This window comes from Hyperolius riggenbachi, chromosome 8 (genome assembly GCF_040937935.1).
Source record: "Hyperolius riggenbachi isolate aHypRig1 chromosome 8, aHypRig1.pri, whole genome shotgun sequence".
NCBI lineage: Eukaryota > Metazoa > Chordata > Amphibia > Anura > Hyperoliidae > Hyperolius > Hyperolius riggenbachi.
In genome coordinates, this window is record NC_090653.1 from 118,402,870 (window position 1) to 118,427,002 (window position 24,133).

General features: G+C 42.8%; 1 long non-coding RNA gene across 1 annotated transcript in view; it reads right to left on the minus strand.

The window, feature by feature from the left end:
- Positions 1-2,485: 2,485 nt before the first annotated feature.
- LOC137528299 (uncharacterized) overlaps positions 2,486-24,133 on the minus strand; it is a 45,246-nt gene continuing 23,598 nt past the window's right edge. The window contains exon 3 of the long non-coding RNA XR_011023351.1: positions 2,486-2,538. This is a non-coding gene — a long non-coding RNA (uncharacterized lncRNA). The remainder of the gene's footprint in view (positions 2,539-24,133) is intronic.

A 24,133-nucleotide genomic window follows, 5' to 3' on the forward strand; every position in this document is an offset into this window, starting at 1 on the left:
GGACCATTTACATATTCGGCAGTTATGCTCTGTGGGACACCTCCGAGGCTCACTCTAACCTGAATAATCACAAATACCTACTGTTTTAACTACTTCCCGACCGCGTCACGCCGACGGGTGTGGCCGTGGCGGCAGCCCCAGGACTGCGATCAGTGTAAAGTCCTGGGGCTCTGTTTTGCAGGAGATTGCACACAGGCTGCAGTTTCCGAGTAGCGATTGCCGCTCGGGAGACTGTTAGATGGCGAAACCATCGTCTAAATACCCGTACAGCGCGGCAATCTACAGCAGCGCAGTGTGACATGGCTGTCCCCTCCAGAGGCACAGAGGTGATCAGCTGTCATAGGCTGAATCACTTGTGTGCTGTGTCATGTGGCCCTGCAGCTTGGCCTTAAAGCTGCAGTTGCCAATTTAATGAAAAATGGCCTGGTCTTTAGGGGGGTTTAACACTGCGGTCCTCAAGTGGTTATAGTGTACCCAAAGGTACAAAAAGAGTTACTTATCTAGATCCTATTAAGGCTTCCCTTGGTATTCTGATGATCCCATCACTGACTGAGCTGACTGAGCATTGCCCTCTGGAAGATTAGCGACAAGGCATTGTCGCTAATCATATTTTCCCTAAACTTCCCTAAATTTTCCCTAATCTAACAAGACACATGCTTGTTTCTGGTGTTATTCAGACACTACTGCATCCAAATGGATCAGCAGGGCTACCAGGTAACTAGTATTGCATAAGGGGGAATAAATATAGCAGCCTCCACATACCTCTCACTACAGCTGTCCTTTAAGCATTGGTAGAGGGTGGGTTATGTGTGAGAATATGGTTAAACTTAAGTTATATGTTAAGCTGTAGTAAAATATCAGTATCTATCTGTAAATTTACCAGTATTGTACTAGTGGCTTTTTGTCTGTTTGTGATTATGATATAATGCAGTTTAATTACAAAAAGTGCACCCATTACAGTATTTTGTATTTTTTCATAGAAAGGTATTGGGGGTGTGGAAGTTATTTTTTTTTCACTGGAATGCAGTGTTTTTCTTTCTTTAAACTTAACACTCTTCATTTAAACCATGGAATATGTTGGTGCTTTATAAATTAATAATAATGATAATAATAATCAGGTTTTTCTCATCTTCTTTTTTAAGTTTTAAATCAGATGATGTTTAATTTATAGAAACTCATCTACAGTCCAGCAGAACAACTTTTGTTGTTGCTTATCACTGAGCAGCATTCTATTCTAATATATTAAAGTGAACCTCCAGACTAAAAATCGACTCAGCAGCACTGAAAAGGCCTGGTGTTTCTTTAACCGTTTCACAGCATCAGAACTTTGTTTCTCTTATACAAGCCTCATTTTTAGCTGCACAGAAGAAAACTGCCCGGCCAGTTTTCCCCTTATGCTGTGCAAAGCATGATGGGATTTCTGATGTTGTTCTCGTTCTGCTGTTTTGGTGCAATTTTTTTTTTTTTTGCATTTTGAATTTGACATTTGAAGCCTAGTGTGAGCAGCTGGGAGGGGTTGTCAGGACACAGGACAGTTGGAACTGTGTCTCATGCTCCCTGTCACCTCCTTTGAAATAAAAAGATGGCTGCCCCCATGACAAAGATGGCAGCCCCCATGAATCACAAACATTTGCCTGTTCTTTTAAAACAGGGTGGGTAAAAGATTATATTACCTATCTATTCTAATTAACATAACTAATGTAACTTAATAACAGTATGTTTGTTTAGGCTGAAGTTCCCCTTTAAACAAACTTCATAGCTACAAGTTACAACCTGTAGTTGTAGTTATTACCTATATTGTGTTCACTGTATTTGGATTACTGTGCTAAGAAAGAACCTTTGTTGCTTTTACACTCTTTGGAAACATGTAGAACCTGGTAAGGGGCCCCTAAGCAAATGTGTTGAGTATATTTTGGTCTACTTTATTAAATAATTCTGAATGAGGCCAGTGTTAAAGCTCTCTACGGCAGCCAACATATCTAGTCAAAAAAGGAAGTGGAAGTAAGACAATCCAGTAAGAAGGAATTACAGTTAAATCAGATTGCTAACACCTGCTGTAGTTCACTGTTTAGCACATAATGAGTCACAAGAATTGAATTTTCTTCTTAGAAGAGCTCAAAACTTTAAAAGCTGTTAGTCAAATTTCGTTCAAGAGAAGGAATGAGCGCCATAAAACAAACATTTACATAACATTTACTTCAAAGACGTGTAACATCAACGGCCTCCTGAGTAACAAACTTTCTTACCAATGTTCATTTTTTGGTTGCTTTATTTTTCTTTCACAGCTGATTTGTGTCGTCTGATTTGTTGGAGCTGCCATGTTGTTGCTGATGGCATCATTATGTACAAAAGAAAGATAATTTACAGCATTTTGTGTCTCCAGTGTTTTGCCTCACTTCAGCATGGTATAATAAAGAGATGCCACAGAATTGAACATTTTAAGCTGTTTTGTTTGTACAATCATTGCTCACCTCCCTCTTGCCTGTTCCCATGTAAATATAACGTGGAGATAAAACTGATGAGATTGAAAAAGCTGTACTGTAAAGGAGAAAATAAACACATTTATGCATTATGCAGTCTTTGTGTGCAAGGTTTACTTTAAGTACACAGTTTATGGCCCATATGCAATTTTCACCAGTTTTCTCCTAGGTGATATTTTCACAACTTGTAAATAAAATGCATGTTAAATTACTAGCAAGCAAGAACATACTCAAAATAAGTTGTATAGTTTTTTCAACTACTTTTTCATACTTTTTTTAATTGTAAAATGCTGAAAAGTTACAGTATTTTAAATACAAGATTACAAAGTCCATTCTAGGAGAAAACTTAGGAGAAAAAGTTAATTGCATACAGGACCTATGTTTTTTGTTCAGAAGTTCAATAGATTACCTGATGTAGCTATAATAAAGAGGCTATAATTGCTTTCATTAAAGCGAATCACTAATAAAAAAAAGTGCAACTGGGGTATTTACCTCAGTAGGGGGAAGCTTTCAGATCTTAAAGTGGATCCGAGATGAACTTTTACACATTGCATAATTGTGTTCCTTTCCTATTGTTTATAGGGCATTCCTCAAGCCAAATACGTTTTTGTTTTTGTTTTAATACTCTAATTCTCTATAAACTAAAGAAGCCACACCCACAGGTTTTCAGAGAGCCAAGGCACTTTCAGACAGTAGCAAGGGCTCATGGGAGCTCAGTCTGGGCAGGAGGAGGGGGAGGTATTACTAGCCAGAGATTTCAGAGGCAGAGGAGAGGAGGGAGGAGGAGGGGGGATTAGGTTTTTTTGCTCAAGATACAGATAAGCCTGCCTCTGTGTAATGTTTACAAACAACATGGCTGCTGTCATTGTATCACAGGAATAATCAATCATATTCTATTAAAGCTGTTTGCAGCTAGATTTGCTGTGTAAACTATCTAAACTTTTGATAAGATATATAGACAAGTTACTTGTTATAGTTAGTTTTTCATCTCGAATCCGCTTTAATGAGACTTCCCCCTTTTTCCTGTACAACATGGATCCAGCATTGGGACCCATGGATGGCAGCAAACAGCGATATTTATCTTAGGGATCCAGCGCAGGCGCAGTAACATCTCCCCCCCTTGGGCTCCAGCAGCAGAAATAGCCCAAGCCTGATTGAGTCCGCAGTCTTGCGCAGTAGAGCAGTCAAGCTTGTTAGTGGATTTTTTGGGGGGAGCCAGCGCTGGATTAGGGCTACACAGGAGGTCGGGGGAAGCCTCAATAGGATCCAAAGGCTTTCCCTTCTCAAGGTGAGTACCCCCCAGGGGCATTTTTTTATGACAGATTCTTTTTAAGTCATAAGATTACATGGCAATTTAAGGACAGAGGTGTCCCAGCTCTAGTGGATTGCCAAATAGGTACTGATTATTGCCCTAATCAACACTTTTAAAAATATTGTATTGCATTAATCTATGAAAAGGCAGGGTTTGTTTTTGTTTGTTTTTTAAACAATGTTTTCATGTGACCCTTCAGGATATAGTCTGTTGTAATATAAGACACAGACACAGAACATTTATATGGCACTTTTCTCCTGTCAGACTGAATGCACCAGTGCTAAAGCCACAAGAGCACACACTATAGGCAGTAGCAGTGTTAGGTTATCTTGCCCAAGGTCTCCCACAAAATAGTTGCTGGCTTACTGAACAGTAAGAGACAAGATTTGAACCCAGGTCTCCTGTGTCAGAGGCAGAGTTTTTAACTGGTACACTGTCCAGCCACCACCTGGATCAGGACAATTTTACATCACTGGAGCCTAAAGGCACAGACAACCTGGCACCCTAGACAAGTATCCAAAGGAGGGGTCCGCATTCAGTCTTAGTGAAGCAAAAAGTGCACACTTTCATTGCTCCATTACACACACGCAATGTTCATCTGACCGTTTTGGCCGACAATCATTTTGGGGCCTTTAGAGGTTCCCTTTGTCAAGGCATAGGCAGAAAAAACATATATATGTTCTTTATGTCTATGCCATTACAAAGTAGACCCCTAAAGTCCCCGAAATGATCATCCGCCAAAACGGTCAGATGAACATTGCATGTGTATAATAGAGCAATACAAACTTGCACTATTTTCTTCACTAAGACTGTGTGCGGACCCCTCCTTTGTATACTTGTTTATGCTGCCTAGGAGTCCTGCACCAACACTCACACAATAAGGTGCGCAGTTCTTTTTCTACACTGGCACCCTAGACTTTGCCCTCCATGAACCTACAAACACCCCCGCTGAACTGCACCACAAGTGTACTGGGCTGACCCAGCTGTCACATCTTCCTTACTTCCCCTGCCCAATGTAGATAGCTACAGGTGCCTTTTAGTATTATGTAGTCAGAGCTATCCTCAGTATTAGGTAGCTAGAGGTTCCCCTGACTAAAGGGAGATCTGGTCAGTGGAATGCCGAAAGCTGGGTGATCTGGTTAGTAACCTCTCATTTACACTCTGCTCAGGACTTTACATATTAAAGGAGGGAGGTGCAGAGTGAATCACCTTTCCATCACCGGGAGACTGTAGGCACGTGCCTACAGTGCCTTATGGTAAATCCAGCTCTGACCTGGATAGTGGGTGAATTGAGTGAATATACTGAATGGATAATTTTAGTCCCTTTTAACATCGAAATTATAAGATCGGATGAAAAAGATTGGACCATTAATGGCCACCATTAGACATGTAGGATTGAGCTGAAAAGCCGATGTTTTTAAATGTTCTTTTTTTGGATGACACTTCTCACTCAGAAGGATTTTATGGAGTGTGTCTTCTGGATATATGATCAGGTTGCAGCCTTTAGATACTGTTTCAATGGATAATACAGATCCCAACTAGTAGTAATTGTAAAGCACACTGACCCCCTTTGCTCTTTCTCCCTTGGTCGGTCCTTCTGTACCTTTTCAGAATAAAGTAAGTTTGAAGCATCAATACAAGGAATGTCCTGATTTTTCCCTCCAGTGGTTTTGAGTTCTCTATCAACAGCCTGAAAGGTAATATCAAACAAGATTGCTCATTGCTGGCTGTGTCAGAGTATCTGTGGAATTTTACATAGGGGATGTGGAGGGAGCCTGCTCACAGCTCACTGTAAATTGGATATTCTGTGCCTACGATGAAGTTATAAATGATTTGTTATTGAAGGTTGTGATTTATTATTATCTCACCTAGATCTATAGTTTGCTATGATTTTAAAGTGTACATAACACCATATTTAAGCAATGACAAACATATCTTGCGTCTTGCACTCTTGGAAACCCTAGTACAGCTTGATTAAAATAGAGCTGATCGAGGACTAAATCTCCCCAGTCCACCTCTACAACTACCACCACTGCTTCATAGTTTTTGTTTGTTCCTGTTGTTCGTATGTTAGAAACATAGGACAGCCACCAAGAGTTGTGTCCTCTATTTTTACATTAATAACAAATAGTGGTTATGGGACAACAAGTGACACGCTTAAAGGATAACCGAGGTGACATGTGACATGAGGAGATAGACATGTGTATGTATAGTACCAAGCACACAAATGACTATGCTGTGTTCCGTTTTTTCATTCTCTGTCCGAAATAGTTAAACATCAGGTACGCAAGTGGTAGTTTCTGTCTGGGTTACGACTGGGTCGGACTATAGCATAACCCTCACTGTTAAGGAATTACAGACATAAACCACTTTCCTGTCAGTAAACGGCTACTAAGAGGAGGAAAGAGATAAAAAGGGTCAACAGTTCACAGAGTTGAGCTCTGGCATACTTTGATTCATGTGTCAAAGACAATGAAACAGTAAAAACTTAAAAAATAGATTAAAATATAAAATAAAACTGTGAGATATCTAAACAAGAGAAGAAGGATAGATACAATTGTTTATCTCATCAGTTTATTTTTACTTCGGATGTCCTTTAAAGAAAAACAATTCCCGCTTAGAACTGAATTAACTGTTTAACTACAGTTGAATTCACATAGTTCAGTATTTTCAACAATGGTAACACAAAGTAGTTGTGGCAAGAACTGGTACAGTAGAGAGATTACATTGCTGTTTTAAAACCAAGTGGACAGTGCAGTTACTATGGATACACAATAAATGGAGTGAATTAATATGATCAGTAATGCAAAGTGGCTGTGACAAGTAACACAGTAACATAATGCAAAAAGATTAATTTGCAACTACAGTAGATGTGTCCTGTACACACAAAGTTGTACATTTTATTTATGTATCTATATCAGAGTCACACAGAGTAACCAAGCAGCTTGGAGTGACCCTAACCACTAGGAAGGTATAGGGGGCTAACAGAGTCCGAAAAGCCCTCCTACTAAAGAGCAATATGGTATGATTTGCCTTCTTAAAACAAAATGAAACTTGCAATAATTCAGCTTTAAGGCCTAGTGCACACCAAAAACCGCTAGCAGATCCGCAAAATGCTAGCAGATTTTGAAACGCTTTTTCTTATTTTTCTGCAGCGTTTCAGCTAGTGTTTTGCGGTTTTGTGTAGCGGTTTTGGTGTAGTAGATTTCATGTATTGTTACAGTAAAGCTGTTACTGAACAGCTACTGTAACAAAAAACGCCTGGCAAACCGCTCTGAAGTGCTGTTTTTCAGAGCGGTTTGCGTTTTTCCTATACTTAACATTGAGGCAGAAACGCATCCGCAATCCAAAATCTGCAGCAGCCCGGGAGTATGCGTTTCTGCAAAACGCCTCCCACTCTGGTGTGCACCAGCCCATTGAAATACATTACCCTAGCAGATCCGCACCCGCAAGCGGATCGCAAACTGCAGCCAAACCGCTCTGGTGTGCACTAGGCCTAAGTGAACATCTGTGGTTACCCACACTGCACCACTACTGAATATGCAAATTACATAGGCCCCAACCGTCCCATTTTCATCGGGACGGTCACGATTTGGGGGCCCCTCCCGCCATCCCGCGCTCCCCCCCCCCCCTCCCCTTGTGTCCCGGCCGCTGGGCAAGGGGGGAAAAAAACCTGATCGAGGCACCAGCCGTGGGGGATCCCGTATGCTATTTGGTATGGGTGGCCGCTGTTTCTCCCTCCCTCCCTCCTAATGTGCCCCCCAGTGTCCCCCCTGCAGAGATAAATGCGCAGCAGCGGAGCGGGCTGTCATTATTGCCTCTCCGACTACCGGCATCTGGCTCTTCTAGGCTTCCGGTTTCCTGTGACATCACAGGAAGCCGAGAAGACCAGACGAGATCCCGGTAGTCGGAGAGGCAATGGTAAGATTAATGACAGCCCGCTCCGCTGCTGCGCATTTATCTCTGCAGGGGGGACACTGGGGGGCACATTAGGAGGGAGGGAGGGAGAAATAGCGGCCACCCATACCAAATAGCATACGGGATCCCCCACGGCTGGTGCCTCGATCAGGTTTTCCTCTCCCCTCCTCCGCACCCACGGGCACCCTGATGCCCCCCCCCCCCCCCCCCCCCCCGTCGGAAGTAAAATGAATTAATAAAATACAAATATTTATTTTTTATAAAAAAAGGTGGGCGTGACTAGGGATGTTGGGGGTGTGGTTAGGGGGTGTGGCCTGTGTCCCGGTTTGTGAAGTTTAAATGTTGGGAGGTATGAAATTATCTCTTTATGGCACTGTAGCCAGGCTCGCGTCCAGAACCTGCTTGCTGTACACCAGTGGTTCTGGATGCGAGCCTGGCTACAGTGATAAAGTTTCCTTCTGTTTTAAGAAGGCAAATCACAGTCACACAAAATAGACACCTCTTAGATTATTAACGAATCAGAGAGAGATCTGATCCAATCCCTCCACACACTGTACAGATTTTCAAAAGATTTCAGCATTAAATTGATTAAAATCTATGCACACTGCCTGCTGGGTCTCCTCATCTTGCCATCACCCCCCAGTCATGCAGCATGTAGGGGCACCGCTGGTAGTTCCTCCCGTTCCTCCCGTTTCTTCTCTCCACTGCAGGAGCTCTATCTCTACTCTTCACTCCCCGGAAGCTGTGTATACTGAGACTAGAGGCCAAACGCTAGGAGCACCATGGCATGTACCTTACGTGACAATTAGAGGCCTCTAGTATTTATGGCCTTTAGTGTTTATCACATGACACATTTTTCTGGAAATGAAGAGACAAGAAGAAGCCCCAGTGGTGGAGAGAAGAAATGGGAGGAAGCACTGTTTGACAAGAGAGAGTAAGCTCCGCTGCGTTGGGCGGAAATTGAATGCCGCTAGCAATGCGTTCCCAACCTGCCGCTGACTGAGCAAAATCTTCCTCCTGGTGTAATTGATTGAATCAATTAATTTCAACCAAAAATCCTCTGGTTACTGATCAGTAACTGCTTACTGTATAGATTTCTAACAGATCTGATCAAATTTTACTGGATGTCAATGAAAAAATTATAGTGAATGGCCACCTTAACTTTGTTCTAATTTGTCGTTGTTGTTTTTTTTTTTTTTTTACAGCAGCAAGTGGTTTTAAAAACTAAACTGAAACTAATAACATGCTAGTGAGATGTCAGCCCCATTTAGAGTTGCATAAACTCTGTAACATGAATGTGTGTCTTTTATTCTATCAGCGGTGAGATTGGTTCACAATCCTTTTTATTGTGAATTATACCCTCTCCTCTGCTTTTCATTGTAATGTAGCACTGAATTAATCTGAAACTTCTTTTTAAGGGGTTTGTTTCTTGGAAAGCACTGAAAATTGTTTTATAATTCCGGTGATAAATATGTTAAGACACATAACTCATGTGACATGTTTTATTGCTCTACCTTTGTGACAAGTGATACTGTGGAAATTATGGTTCCCCTTTAGAATCAATTTACCACTTTAGACACTACACTATGACCTTTATTTTTTAATATAAGTGATAAAAACAAGTTGTGACAACTGACACCCTGAAGACATGGAAATCCTCCTTTACAAATAGGTAAACTGCGTAACTACATTTTACACAGTAAGTTTTGTCCTTTAATTATTTACTTGTTAATTATGACAGCTTAAAGTGGTTGTGAGTGTGACAAGTGACACACGAATGAAGTATTAGTCCCCTTTGGAAGTACATATACTGTGCAACCAAAATATATACACACATTAATTTGTATCCTTCTCAGTGCTTGCTGTAATATGCTGCACTAGCAAATAATCTACTATGGCAAGACCCACTGATAGCACAAAGCAATGATTATTAACAGTTAAAAGTTGTAAGGACTACAATGTGCAGACTTGCAGCAGGGCTGTTAAATGTGGGTGGTGTTACACTGCATTTGTAAGTAAACTACTACATTAATCCCTAGTGAAATAATAGTGAAATCATGGTGAATAGATAAAATAGTAGGGTCTGTCAGTGGCACCAGTTCTTTTTAGTGCTTATAGTCTAAAAAACAAAAGAAAAAAACAAACAAACCACTGACAGCAATGAAAATGAACAGTTGAAAAATAAGCTTAAGGCTGGTTTCACACCGCATATTGGCATTAGCGTTGCACCGCCAAAAACAGGCCTTCAGGGAATACCACATTAGTATATGGTATTCCCCGCCTGGCATTCGGCCAAGCAGGAAGTGATGCGCGCTGGCAGTCACTCCCTGCTTCAGGTATGTGGAAGTGTTGGAAACCTATGCTTCCGCGCACAACATCACAACGCCAATGTGCTTAAAGAACCCTGTGCTGCCATAGACTAACATGACTCATGGGCCAACTCAGATCGCCGTAGGTCACTGCAGGAGCTGCATGGTAACATAGGTATGTACTTGTGTTAAATTGGGCACTTCCGGGGCACTGTACCACAACGTAGGAAGTATGAACTTCCCCATAGACTTTAATTAGGCTGCAGTAGCGGTGCGTCAATTTGATGCACCATCCCAAGAGTCCTGGAATACTCTAAACAACAGCAATATTTCCTAGTGCTTTGTGTAACATGCTTATTTTCACACAATACAGAATAATAATCTCCACTGGTAGCACAAAATAATAAGTGCTTTACAACACGTCTGATCTGACCAGCTAGATACAATGCTATAATATAATGAGTGCTGTAAGTCATGTGTACGCTTGTTTACAGGACCTGGATGAATCGTATACCATGTGATCATAAAGTGCAATAGGATGCCTCCCACCGGCAACCAGCACAATGGCTGCCAGAGTCTCCTGGTCATTCCTAGTAACTAATTGGTTTACCAGGACATTATAGGAGAGTCTGTGAACTTCCCAGCGTATTACTCAAATATCAATAGTATTATGTTTTGACCAAACCAAAAGATCAATGTGCATGACAAACACTGCTTTAACGCGAATGAAAACAGCGCATCTAGAAGATTAGAGTCTCTTCTATATTTAACCACTTGAGGACCACAGTCTTTTCGCCCCTTAAGGACCAGAGCCTTTTTCTCCATTCAGACCACTGCAGCTTTCACGGTTTATTGCTCGGTCATACAACCTACCACCTAAAGGAATTTTACCTCCTTTTCTTGTCACCAATACAGCTTTCTTTTGCTGCTATTTGATTGCTGCTGCGAGTTTTAGTTTTTATTATATTCATCAAAAAAGACATGAATTTTGGCAAAAAAATGACTTTTTTAACTTGCTGTGCTGACATTTTTCAAATAAAGTAAAATTTCCTATACATTTGAGCACGAAAGTTATTCTGCTACATGTCTTTGATTAAAAAAAAACATTGAGTGTATATTTATTGGATTGGGTAAAAGTTATAGCGTTTACAAACTATGGTGCCAAAAGTGAATTTTCCCATTTTCAAGCATCTCTGACTTTTCTGCGCACCTGTCAGGTTTCATGAGGGGCTAAAATTCCAGGATAGTACAAATACCTACCAAATGACCCCATTTTGGAAAGAAGACATCCCAAAGTATTCAGTGAGAGGCATGGTGAGTTCATAGAAGATTTTATTTTTTGTCACAAGTTAGCGGAAAATGACACTTTGTGACAAAAAAAAAAGTTTCCATTTCTTCTAACTTGCGACAAAAAAAAATTAAATCTGCCACGGACTCACTATGCTCCTCTCTGAATACCTTGAAGTGTCTACTGTCCAAAATGGGGTCATTTGTGGGGTGTGTTCACTGTCCTGGCATTTTGGGGGGTGCCTAATTGTAAGCACCCCTGTAAAGCCTAAAGATGCTCATTGGACTTTGGGCCCCTTAGCGCAGTTAGGCTGCAAAAAAGTGCCACACATGTGGTATTGCCGTACTCAGGAGAAGTAGTATAATGTGTTTTGGGGTGTATTTTTACACATACCCATGCTGGGTGGGAGAAATATCTCCGTAAATGACAATTGTTTTATTTTTTTTACACACAATTGTCTATTTATAGAGATATTTCTCCCACTCAGCATGGGTATGTGGAAAAATACACCCCAAAACACATTATACTACTTCTCCTGAGTACGGTGATACCACATGTGTGGCACTTTTTTGCACCCTAACTGCGCTAAGGGGCCCAAAGTTCAATGAGTACCTTTAGGATTTCACAGGTCATTTTGAGAAATTTCGTTTCAAGACTACTCCTCACGGTTTAGGGCCCCTAAAATGCCAGGACAGTATAGGAACCCCACAAATCACCCCATTTTAGAAAGAAGACACCCCAAGGTATTCCGTTAGGAGGATGGTGAGTTCATAGAAGATTTTTTTTTTTTTGTCACAAGTTAGCGGAAATTGATTTTAATTGTTTTTTTCACAAAGTGTCATTTTCCGCTAACTTGTGACAAAAAATAAAATCTTCTATGAACTCATCATACACCTAACAGAATACCTTGGGGTGTCTTATTTCTAAAATGGGGCCACTTGTGGGGTTCCTATACTGCCCTGGCATTTTAGGGGCCCTAAACCGTGAGGAGTAGTCTTGAAACCAAATATCGCAAAATGACCTGTGAAATCCTAAAGGTACTCATTGGACTTTGGGCCCCTTAGCACAGTTAGGCTGCAAAAAAGTGTCACACATGTGGTATCGCCGTACTCAGAAGAAGTAGTATAATGTGTTTTGTGGTGTATTTTTACAAATAACCATGCTGGGTGGGAGAAATATCTCTGTAATTGACACATGTTTGATTTTTTTTACACACAATTGTCCATTTACAGAGAGATTTCTCCCACCCAGCATGGGTATGTGTAAAAATACACCACAAAACACATTATACTACTTCTCCTGAGTATGGAGATACCACATGTGTGACACTTTTTTGCAGCCTAGGTGCGCTAAGGTGCCCAACATCCTATTCACAGGTCATTTTGAGGCATTTGTTTTCTAGACTACTCCTCACGGTTTAGGGCCCCTAAAATGCCAGGGCAGTATAGGAACCCCACAAGTGACCCCATTTTAGAAAGAAGACACCCCAAGGTATTCCGTTAGGGGTATGGTGAGTTTATAGAAGATTTTATTTTTTGTCACAAGTTAGTGAAAAATGACACTTTGTGAAAAAAACAATAAAAATCCAATTTCCGCTAACTTTTGACAAAAAATAAAATCTTCTATGAACTCATCATACACCTAACAGAATACCTTGGGGTGTCTTCTTTCTAAAATGGGGTCACTTGTGGGGTTCCTATACTGCCCTGGCATTTTACGGGCCCAAAACTGTGAGTAGTCTGGAAACCAAATTTCTCAAAATGACTGTTCAGGGGTATAAGCATCTGCAAATTTTGATGACAGGTGGTCTATGAGGGGGCACATTTTGTGGAACCGGTCAGAAGCAGGGTGACCTCTTAGATGACAGGATGTTTTGGGCCTGATCTGATTGATAGGAGTGCTAGGGTGACAGGAGGTGATTGATGGGTGTCTCAGGGGGCAGTAAGAGAGGAAAATAGATGCAATCAATGCACTGGGGCGGTGATCGGAAGGGGGTCTGAGGGGGATCTGAGGGTTTGGCCGAGTGATCAGGAGCCCACATGGGGCAAATTAGGGCCTGATCTGATGGGTAGGTGTGCTAGGGGGTGACAGGAGGTGATTGATGGGTGTCTCAAGGTGTGATTAGAGGGGGAAATAGATGCAAGCAATGCACTAGCGAGGTGATCAGGGCTGGGGTCTGAGGGCGTTCTGAGGTGTGGGCGGGTGATTGGGTGCCCGCAAGGGGCAGATTAGGGTCTAATCTGATGGGTAACAGTGACAGGTGGTGATAGGGGGTGATTAATGGGTAATTAGTGGGTGTTTAGAGGAGAGAAGAGATGTAAACACTGCACTTGAGAGGTGATCTGATGTCGGATCTGCGGGCGATCTATTGGTGTGGGTGGGTGATCAGATTGCCCGCAAGGGGCAGGTTAGGGGCTGATTGATGGGTGGCAGTGACAGGGGGTGATTGATGGGTGGCAGTGACAGGGGGTGATTGATAGGTGATTGACAGGTGATCAGTGGGTTATTACAGGGAATAACAGATGTAAATATTGCACTGGCGAATTGATAAGGGGGGGTCTGAGGGCAATCTGAGCGTGTGGGCGGGTGATTGGGTGCCCGCAAGGGGCAGATTAGGGTCTAATCTGATGGGTAACAGTGACAGGTGGTGATAGGGGGTGATTGATGGGTAATTAGTGGGTGTTTAGAGGAGAGAAGAGATGTAAACACTGCACTTGGGAGGTGATCTGATGTCGGATCTGCGGGCGATCTATTGGTGTGGGTGGGTGATCAGATTGCCCGCAAGGGGCAGGTTAGGGGCTGATTGATGGGTGGCAGTGACAGGGGGTGATTGATGGGTGGCAGTGACAGGGGGTGATTGATGGGTGATTGATAGGTGATTGACAGGTGATCAGTGGGTTATTACAGGGAATAACAGATGTAAATATTGCACTGGTGAATTAATAAGGGGGGGTCTGAGGGCAATCTGAGCGTGTGGGCGGGTGATTGGGTGCCCGCAAGGGGCAGATTAGGGTCTAATCTGATGGGTAACAGTGACAGGTGGTGATAGGGGGTGATTGATGGGTGATTGATGGGTAATTAGTGGGTGTTTAGAGGAGAGAATAGATGTAAACACTGCACTTGGGAGGTGATCTGATGTCGGATCTGCGGGCGATCTATTGGTGTGGGTGGGTGATCAGATTGCCCGCAAGGGGCAGGTTAGGGGCTGATTGATGGGTAGCAGTGACAGGGGGTGATTGACGGGTGATTGACGGGTGATTGACAGGTGATTGACAGGTGATCAGGGGGGATAGATGCATACAGTACACGGGGGGGGGGGGTCTGGGGAGAATCTGAGGGGTGGGGGGTGATCAGGAGGGAGTAGGGGGCAGATTAGGGACTAAAAAAAAAAATAGCGTTGACAGATAGTGACAGGGAGTGATTGATGGGTGATTAGGGGGGTGACTGGGTGCAAACAGTGGTCTGGGGGGTGGGCAGGGGGGGTCTGAGGGGTGCTGTGGGCGATCAGGGGGCAGGGGGGGGGAAATCAGTGTGCTTGGGTGCAGACTAGGGTGGCTGCAGCCTGCCCTGGTGGTCCCTCGGACACTGGGACCACCAGGGCAGGAGGCAGCCAGTATAATAGGCTTTGTATACATTGCAAAGCCTATTATACATACGTGCAGCGGCGATCCGGGTGCTAGTAACCCGCCGGCGCTTCCAAACGGCCGGCGGGTTACAGCGAACGGTGGGCGGAGCCAGTCCCCGGCGGCTGATCGCGTCACGAATGACGCGATCGCCGCATAGCCACTCCCGCAGCCGCCCCCGCGGATGGGCGTATTGCGGTCGTTTGGGCCCGGACTTTGCCGCCGCCCATCAGCTGGGGGCGGTCCTTAAGTGGTTAAGCAAATCCTGATCCTCCTGAAAAACTTCCTATAGATTTACAAGCAAATACATAAGAAAACAATAGAGTATTAACACATTTTTTTGCCTAGTGAATCAGTTGTATACAACTGTTTTTGGAACAGAAAGTATTGTATAGTGAACCTACCCACCCAGGCAGATAAGCTGATCTTCAAATATAGTCATTTAATGTTTTGAAGTATAAAAGTACAATACAAACATCTCTCAAATGTTATTCACACTGTTCTGTATACATATTATTTAGCTTACTGTTAACATTTTTGTTATGCACATATCAAATGTACTTGCTTTTGCAAAGCCATGGAAAGTCACAGCTCGGTAAGCAAAATGATATCAACTTTTAGGAATCTTAGAACATTTATCACCTACATCCTGAATCTGATTTTCTTATGAGCCCAGTGCATACCAGTTGACTAATTTGCAAGTTGATTTTTGTATTTCTCGGAAACAGCAGTAAAAAACTGCCAACTCTTCCTCTTCCTGCTGGAGATTCTGGGAGTGATATGGTTCCAGTAACTTAGACAACCTGCTCACGTTTACGAAAAACAATTTTAAATTATGGCTTAAAGGGAAATACCACTTTTGTTAAAAAATGTACATCTTTCATTTCACTCCAAACATTGCAAAGATTAATGTCCTATGCCATTTTAGATTGAATATTTGTATTTATATGCATAGAAAACACAGCTATTTCAGAAACTGAAAAAATAAGTAATGTTGGTTCCTGCAACTTGCAGCTAATCACACACCAACATCAAGGTGGGAATATCTGGACAGTCTCATAAAAAGAGTACTTCTAGCAATAAATTGTTGTCAAGGTCACAAAGAGTAGAAATTTGATCTTACAGCCAATTAAGAAAAAATGCAGAATTGCATAGGTTGGAAGTGTGTGTGCATCATTACAAATGACAACTAAGTACATGTAGTCTTTGCTAACTGTGCACTGCAGCTAGTACTGTGAGATGATCTGTCAGCTTCACAATTTGTTCAGTGCAGAGCTGCATAGGTTAGAACTGTGTGTGCTTAGTTATAAACTACAGCAAGGTATGTGTAGACCTCTAGCTTGTTTGCTTACAGTACAATGCACCAAGTACTGTGAGAAGAACTGTCAGCTATAGGATTTATTGAGTGCTGCTGTGCTGAGTAACTTAGAAGAAGAAAAAAACAGCTCCTCATGTGGAGACCTTTGTATCTAAAATATGAAGAGCTAAAAGAAAACAGCTAACGTTCATAAAACATGTTTAGACTGACTGAATTTAATATGTAGCATAAGATAAGCACAGAAAGCAATAACCGATAACATAATGTCAGACAAGTGGAGTTTTAAAAATATTTTGCATACTTTTAAAATTAACTATTTTGTATTTGCCACTTGCACCCACTGGATGGAGTATTCAAAGCAAAAGTGAACGAATTCTCAAGCTCAATTAGTATTTACAGTCTGTATGTATTACTTGAGAACTTCAATATGAGCAATCTCAAAAGGAAAGACGTCCATAATGAGCATCAAGGCATCAAACAAAGATAATATCTCTCAAGGTAAAAACAAAAGTCAGAAAAATCCCTGCTTTCAGGTTTAGAGGCTGGACAAAGCTATTCTGTGATGTCAGCAACTGAATGGGGCCCCCTGAAAAAAAGAAAGCATGGGGCCACCTTGTTCCTACTCTCCCCATGAGCAGCGGCAAGTGCAGCCAACTCGCATGGGTATATATAAATATATTAAAAAAACTATCTCCAATTCCCTTACTTTACAAAAACAGTAAAAATCTATTAACCCTTCGCACACTCACATGCAAATGTTCACACAATTGCATTCACAGATTCACTCATCCAGGCACAACTGTTATCCCTACAGCTAAATTAAAAGCCAGGGTTTTAGTTCACAGAAGAATGCATTCTTATGCTTAATCACCTATACTGCGCAGAAGTACCCAGGTAAACATAGGTGTCCTAACTCTGGCCCTGTAACATGCATAGTGCAGACATGCAAACACATTCATTGCATCAAACCTATCAATGGATTAGGAGCACACATCCTAACTTCCTCTCCTGGGAAAGACAGTGCATCTTACCAATCGCACAAGGGAGCTAATGTTATGTGTCCATGTGCACAAAGCGCATACACCAGCATAAGCTGTCTGCATGCTGACAAACATACAGGGGAAGGGGGAGTGCACCGAATTGGACCCTAGCCACAGGGGTCAATGATAAGAATAAACATACATATATCCAGGCACATCGCCTCTAGTTAGGACATTAAATAAATTATTAGGGAAAGGGAGGTGCTGAAGGGGGTGTGGCTAGAAAACAGCAAAAATCTATTAACCCTTCGCACACTCACATGCAAATGTTCACACAATTGCATTCACAGATTCACTCATCCAGGCACAACTGTTATCCCTACAGCTAAATTAAAAGCCAGGGTTTTAGTTCACAGAAGAATGCAATTTTTATGCTTAATCACCTATACTGCGCAGAAGTACCCAGGTAAACATAGGTGTCCTAACTCTGGCCCTGTAACATGCATAGTGCAGACATGCAAACACATTCATTGCATCAAACCTATCAATGGATTAGGAGCACACATCCTAACTTCCTCTCCTGGGAAAGACAGTGCATCTTACCAATCGCACAAGGGAGCTAATGTTATGTGTCCATGTGCACAATGCGCATACACCAGCATAAGCTGTCTGCATGCTGACAAACATACAGGGGAAGGGGGAGTGCACCGAATTGGACCCTAGCCACAGGGGTCAATGATAAGAATGCATTCTTCTGTGAACTAAAACCCTGGCTTTTAATTTAGCTGTAGGGATAACAGTTGTGCCTGGATGAGTGAATCTGTGAATGCAATTGTGTGAACATTTGCATGTGAGTGTGCGTTAATAGATTTTTGCTGTTTTCTAGCCACACCCCCTTCAGCACCTCCCTTTCCCTAATAATTTATTTAATGTCCTAACTAGAGGCGATGTGCCTGGATATATGTATGTTTATTCTTATCATTGACCCCTGTGGCTAGGGTCCAATTCGGTGCACTCCCCCTTCCCCTGTATGTTTGTCAGCATGCAGACAGCTTATGCTGGTGTATGCGCATTGTGCACATGGACACATAACATTAGCTCCCTTGTGCGATTGGTAAGATGCACTGTCTTTCCCAGGAGAGGAAGTTAGGATGTGTGCTCCTAATCCATTGATAGGTTTGATGCAATGAATGTGTTTGCATGTCTGCACTATGCATGTTACAGGGCCAGAGTTAGGACACCTATGTTTACCTGGGTACTTCTGCGCAGTATAGGTGATTAAGCATAAGAATGCATTCTTCTGTGAACTAAAACCCTGGCTTTTAATTTAGCTGTAGGGATAACAGTTGTGCCTGGATGAGTGAATCTGTGAATGCAATTGTGTGAACATTTGCATGTGAGTGTGCGAAGGGTTAATAGATTTTTGCTGTTTTCTAGCCACACCCCCTTCAGCACCTCCCTTTCCCTAATAATTTATTTAATGTCCTAACTAGAGGCGATGTGCCTGGATATATGTATGTTTATTCTTATCATTGACCCCTGTGGCTAGGGTCCAATTCGGTGCACTCCCCCTTCCCCTGTATGTTTGTCAGCATGCAGACAGCTTATGCTGGTGTATGCGCATTGTGCACATGGACACATAACATTAGCTCCCTTGTGCGATTGGTAAGATGCACTGTCTTTCCCAGGAGAGGAAGTTAGGATGTGTGCTCCTAATCCATTGATAGGTTTGATGCAATGAATGTGTTTGCATGTCTGCACTATGCATGTTACAGGGCCAGAGTTAGGACACCTATGTTTACCTGGGTACTTCTGCGCAGTATAGGTGATTAAGCATAAGAATGCATTCTTCTGTGAACTAAAACCCTGGCTTTTAATTTAGCTGTAGGGATAACAGTTGTGCCTGGATGAGTGAATCTGTGAATGCAATTGTGTGAACATTTGCATGTGAGTGTGCGAAGGGTTAATAGATTTTTGCTGTTTTCTAGCCACACCCCCTTCAGCACCTCCCTTTCCCTAATAATTTATTTAATGTCCTAACTAGAGGCGATGTGCCTGGATATATGTATGTTTATTTTTACAAAAACAGTAGTAAGTAACCACCTTCCCACTTTACATAGGTGGGCCTGAAGGTGTGGCCTAAAACTATGGTCTGGGTCATGCCCGCAGTAGCATGGGCACCAATTGCAATCTTGAAGGGAGCAGGGGAAATCCCCTGCCACCTAGTTGGTGGCAGCCATTTTCCTGGTCCTACCCACACAGGTGTCGGAGCCACTCACAATGGTTCAGTGAATGGGCTCCAGTGATTGGTCAGAGCAGTGGCAGCAGCGCTCTATGATAGGTTATTGGGCATTTGACCATGTCAGTTGAGATCTTACCGCCACATGCAACTGACCCAATGAGAATGGTAGAGAGGAGGCAAACAGAATTGGCCTTCAATGGCTGCAGTTGCAGGTGGGGAGAGGATGGAGGAGCAGGACCCCAAAGCCCCTCACTATGGTGGGGTCGCAAGGGCTAATGTTACACCCATGATGTCAGTATTGCAGACCAATACACCACTAAAACAGAAAGGTATAATATACAGCATGTATGGGGGAATCTGCAATGGCTTTCTTCAAAAAAGCTGTGGGAAAATTTGTAAAAGTTAAAGCGGTATAAAATCTTGACATAATATTCAATAAAAACATTTTTCCTACTTTTTATATGCCATATGGTTATCATATTTGTATTTGTGCATAAGTATTATTATTTATTTAGAAATTACAAGTTCCCAAAAGCACAGTTTTTTGCTTTGAGAGCTGATATTGCATTTTATTGATAACTGGTTTTATTCATCTTGTATTGAAGGTAGAAATGCTTTGAGTTTCTGTCCAGGAGCTTCTGCACAGTCAGAGAATGTGTCACATTCCTCACTTGATACAATTAAGTAAACACAAGATAACATTATCTAGACTTCGGATGCGTCCAGATTTCTCTGCACTGAACTTTCAAGCCCTGTGTTTAACTAATTGAATACTGTTCTAGTAAAAAAAAAATGTTGGTAGTATATAATTTTTTAGAGCAAAGAAGAAATGCTGGGTTTCATTCCGCTTTAATGTCTTAAAAAAAGTTAATGTCTTACTTATAAAACAATGGGACTGTAAAAGAAGTATCAATGTCAATGGGAATGAATCTCTAAACCCTGGTAGAATTGTCATTTTCAAAAGGTGCTTGATAATTTTAATGGTATTGGTGCAAGTAACGTAGCACATGTTGTACAAATAGGGCAACTTGCAATTTGTGAACAGTGCATGCATTGCTAGTATAAAGGTGTCTATACACCTTTGGTTGATATGGTTGATGTTTTTGCAATGTTATCCAGGAGATTTGATCATTTGATCGAATCAGCTAGAAGATTTTGAACATTATTTGCATAACATGTTTTATACTAGCAACATGCATTGTGTACATAATTCAAGCTGTGATATGTGTACTACTTATTTATTGCAATTACCTACCTATAAATGTTCTGTGTACTCTGCACACTATCTGCACACAGTTCTTTTACTGGGTCTTAATGAATCAACTATGTAGAAAATCCCAATGCAGATTTCACATCATGATTTGACATCAGAAATAAATATCTATCATAGGGACACATTCAGCAAATAAAACAAATCAGAGACCGTAAGTGGGTAGTCACACAAACCAACAAGACAAACCCAGACATGTGGTTTGCAGATTCCACAATTTGTTTTTATTATTCTTTCTTTTCTTGTTTGCTCCTATCATGTTGTAGGCCATTACCTTGTTTTGTTTTTGTATTTTATTGTTCTGGTTAGATGGTGCATGGTGTTCTTTGGTGGTGTTCTTTGATGGTGTTCTTTGACCCGAATTTTGTGCTATAATATTCCTTACATGGGGTTCGCAGAAAAAAGGGAAGGTGGAAGAAGTTGAGTGGGAGAGACTTACTCAGAGCCACAAAAAAATAATTGAAAAAAGAAATTTGGTCCAGGTTTCGTTCAGGTGCTGCACAAATTATGAGAAAACAGAGTAAATTGCTTAAATTACGTGCCCCAGAGTTGCTACAACTTGGAGGGGGGCTTTCGCTCTCCATAAACCTACAAACAAATATCGAACTACTCCACAAATGTGCTGGGTGGCTAGTGTTGGGCGAACAGTGTTCGCCACTGTTCGGGTTCTGCAGAACATCACCCTGTTCGGGTGATGTTCGAGTTCGACCGAACACCTGGTGGTGTTCGGCCAAACTGTTCTGCGTTCACCCGAACGGCTCAATTCCTGGCCGAACCTGGCCGAACAGGGCCCCTGTTCGGCCGAACAGGGCCCTGTTCGGCCGAATACGGCCCCCCTATGGGGTCGCAGGCATAAGGGGGGAGCACGCCATGATCGCGGGGGGGGGGGGGGCGGAAATTCCCCCCACCCCCTCCGCTAGCGCTCCCCCCTCTGCCCGCTTCCCCATACAAAAGTTTAAGGAAAGTACCGGTGGTAGTGGATGGCCTGGCAGTGGCACTGTGGAGTGAGGAGGAGGAGTCCGGAGAGTGACACGTTGAGGGAGGCCGGGCAGCGGGCGTGAGGTCAGAGAAAGGGCGGAAGTACCACAAGGGTACTACCGCTGAACCGCCCGCTGCCCGGCCTCCCTCAACGCGTCACTCTCCGGACTCCTCCTCCTCACTCCACAGTGCCACTGCCAGGCCATCCACTACCACCGGTACTTTCCTTAAACTTTTGTATGGGGAAGCGGGCAGAGGGGGGAGCGCTAGCGGAGGGGGTGGGGGGAATTTCCGACCCCCCCCCACGATCGGGGCATGCTCCCCCCTTATGCCTGCGACCCCATAGGGCCCCCAAAAGCAGGATGTTCGGGGAGTTCGGGGTTCGGCCCGAACATGCCGAACATCGCGGTCATGTTCGGCGAACTTTCCCGAACCTGAACATCCAGGTGTTCGCCCAACACTATTGGTGGCCCAGCTTTCACTTGAACTTCTCCCTTAGTTCCCTTGCCTGTCATGGGTAGCTAAAGGTGACCCTTAGTATAAGTTATCCAGAGGTATCCTCAGTATTACATAGCTAGAGTTGCCCCGACTTAAAGGAGTTCTGGTCAGTGGAATGCCAAGTTCTGGATGAGTAACCTCTCATTTACACTCTGCTCGGGACTCTGCATAGGTAAGGAGGGAGGGAGGCACTTAAGGAGGAGGGAAGTGAGCAACCTTTTATCAACAGGCACTTGTAGGCATGTGCCTACAGTGCCTTATGGTGAATCTGGCCCTGGGGGAATAGTATTCAGTGTGGGCCTGGAGTTTGTGCAGAGGCAGAGTGAGCCATTTTTCAGCTTCATCCTGCAGTCAGATGTGTTATTATATGAAAAGGTTATGTCAGGTAATGTACAGTACAAAGGATAGACTCTCCAGAAAAGGGGAGAACTTTAAAGGACAACTGTGGCGAGAGGGATATGGAGGCTGCCATATTTATTTCCTTTTAAACAATACCAGTTGCCTGGCAGCCCTGCTGATCTATTTGGCTGCAATATTGTCTGAATAGCACCAGAAAAAAGCATGCAGCAAATATTGTCAGATCTGACAATCATGTCAGAAACACCTGATATGCTGCATGCTTGTTCAGGGGCTGTAGCTAAAAGTATTAGAGGCAGAAGATTGTCAGGAGAGCCAGGGAACTGGCATAGCTTAAAAGGAAAAAAATATATCACAGCCTCCACATACCTCTCACTACAGTTGTCCTTTAAGAAGATAATCGAAAATGGTGGTGATATATTAACCCTCCTGGTTAGAGACTGCTGCGCTGCCCCCTGGTGGATTTTAATAGACCTCAAAACAATGTGTCCGTGCGCTCACAACAACAATGTCCCAGTGTTCTAGTCCTTTTTACTTAACCAAAGAGTTTCCTAGATCTCAGCATCAATCACCAAGCATAAGATGTAGTCCAGATATTCCACCAAGACACTGCGCTCACAGCTTCAATATGTCCTTACTCCACAGTAGTAACTCAGAGAGAAGGGAGACATAAAGAACATAGCATAATACTGTTTACACTTATTATTCCTTCCCCAACACCCAGTGCTGCAAGCAATCCTCTCGTGTGTATCCACCAGCATTCAAGGTCTCACAGGTCCTCACCATTCAGCATGGCTGCCAAATCACAGACAGCTCTATAAGTCTTGTGGCATCACCAGATGAAAAGTGCTCCTTCTAATGCCAGGTGTCCCAACACCACTATAGATAGACTCTCACCTTCTTAAATTGCCATCCAAATTATAAGACAGCACATGCGCTTAAGTAAGTCCCATAGCATCAACCGCTTCAAACAGTGTTCCTCCTCAACCCAGGTATCCCAACACCAATGCACGTGGACTCTCACCTTCTCGAATTTCTATCTAAATTATAAGACAGCACATGCGCTTATTTAGTCACATCAATCCCGCTTTTCCAGCAGATAGATCCTCATCACAGGAAAAGCATCATGTCTCCTAACAAACTGAAGAGCTTCTCATAGCGTAAAACAGTATTTTAATTTTAAAAGGTTAAAAAGTAGTGCACTCACATGGTAAATACAAGCATAAAAACGATGTCCTCCACGCCAACTCTCCACGCCTGTAGCTCCTCCCTACGCGTTTCGTGCATGCGCACTCATTTATGCTTTTATGTATTTACTGGGACCATGTGAGTGCACTACTTTTCAACCTTTTAAAATTAAAATACTGTTTTACGCTATGAGAAGCTCTTCAGTTTGTTAGGAGACATGATGCTTTTGCCGTGATGAGGATCTATCTGCTGGAAAAGCGGGATTGATGTGACTAAATAAGCGCATGTGCTGTCTTATAATTTGGATAGCAATTCGAGAAGGTGAGAGTCCACGTGCATTGGTGTTGGGATACCTGGGTTGAGGAGGAACAC